We start from the raw sequence: 1,719 nt of genomic DNA, 5'->3' as shown, positions 1-1,719 counted from the left end.
GCTACAGAGATGAGACTTTCTACATCAGATATGACTAGGCTGATAGAAACACCGTAGCTAGTCTGGATTCCCACATTACTCCATAACCCAGGAGTGTCAAACTCAATCACTCAGGGGACCGAAATCCAAAACACACCTTAGAACGCGGGACGAACAGGATAAACATTTAATGAACACTCTAAAACTACATTTTAAAACTTGGAAAACGTAATGTTTTATGTTCATGACTAGCTGATATCATTAGAACCATTTTTTTTTCTTTTTAGATTATGTGATTCTTTTTTAAGCTATTAAGACATCACATTTTCAGTTTTATCACCACAGTAGTTAATTTTCTTAAGTTTTATTTCTCTGTCATATAAATAAAACAGGCATATCAAAGGACAGCTCGGGTCCTAAGGAGTTAAATCACTGAGCTAGCATGTAGCAGCTGCTGTAAGCCATGTGGGTGAAACCTTTAGGGGGAGGGATCAGCTGGGGGGCGGGGCCCAGAACGAAGAGCTTCACATGAAAAAGAAACAAAAACTCTCCTTTTTTCTGTTAAAATGTCTTTAGAGGTTCATGTTTGTGTTAAGACAAACCAACAGAGACACCTGCTGTCAGTTTTGAAGTGTTTTTAAAAGAGTTGTTGGTCTCAGAAGTCTGAATCTGTGATCATAGCTAGCTTGACTCAATTGTTTTGTTAGCTTCCTGTTTAAACTGCTGCCGTTTTCTGCTGCGTTTTACGGCAACAACATGTCGTGATCTGTTCATGACATGCAGACTCCTAGTGGAGTATTAACTGGAATAATAAGATTGAAATGTAAAGCGCTGATCAGAATAAGAACAACTGAAATATCTGATCCTGATCGATGCACAACATCCAATATAGATCGAGTTATCAACCACGTGATCGAATCGGAACGTCCCTACTTTTTAACATAATTATGAATAACAAAAAAGTAGGAATATTATTCCAGAATAAATCAACTTAAACCTTAAATAACGTTTAAGATTTTACTCTCCATAAAAATAGATTTAGTCAAACTTATACAAGGTAGAAACACAAGATAACATGGGGCCATTAATAATAATAATATAAAAGGATCTGGAGGGCCAGATCCGGCCCCCGGGCCTTCACATGTGCCATAACCCCCAGGACTCTATAGAGCAGGACTGTCTAATGCACTGGATGTTTATGCCATCCTGACACATGCTGCTCACTACTTTATTTATTTTAGACAAACAATTCATTTTTTATGCAATTTATTAATTGTGATCTTCAACTAATTCATTGGTTTTAATCGCAATAATTTGTCCTGATAATGATTGTTAAAAGTGTCATTTTGAGGTATTTTTATTTAAGTTTGTAACATGGTGCGGTGAAAGATAAAAATAAAATTAAAACGTTTTTTTTTGTTATAAAAGACTAACAATTTTCACTTGATGCCACCAAGGAGTCATTTTTTTCAATTTGAACAAATAAATAAACAAACAAACAAAAAAACAAAAAAAACCCTGAGGTGTGTTCTGCCCCCCTGTGTGATTGAATTTGACACCTCTGCTCTAGTGCATTAACTGGGTAGTGGTGAGAGGATTCGGACAATGCCCATCAGTTCTGTTTTTAATGCTGGCCCATGTTAAACTGGATCCACGGCAGCTTGAGGATAAAGCAAAACAAAATTTCTTACCTCTTGAGTAGGGCTGGGCGATATGGCAAAAAAATAAAATCACGATTTT

The 1,719-nt window shown here is 36.4% G+C and overlaps 1 protein-coding gene across 1 annotated transcript in view; it reads left to right on the top strand.

Moving 5' to 3' along the window:
* The window catches only part of ube2z (ubiquitin-conjugating enzyme E2Z), a 12,046-nt gene that overhangs the window by 8,717 nt on the left and 1,610 nt on the right, over positions 1-1,719 (top strand). The gene's annotated exons all lie outside the window — the stretch shown is intronic.

This window comes from Oryzias melastigma, unplaced genomic scaffold (genome assembly GCF_002922805.2).
Source record: "Oryzias melastigma strain HK-1 unplaced genomic scaffold, ASM292280v2 sc00323, whole genome shotgun sequence".
Taxonomy (NCBI): domain Eukaryota; kingdom Metazoa; phylum Chordata; class Actinopteri; order Beloniformes; family Adrianichthyidae; genus Oryzias; species Oryzias melastigma.
The sequence above is the reverse complement of the archived record's forward strand: the minus strand, read 5'-3'. Positions and strand labels throughout refer to the sequence as shown.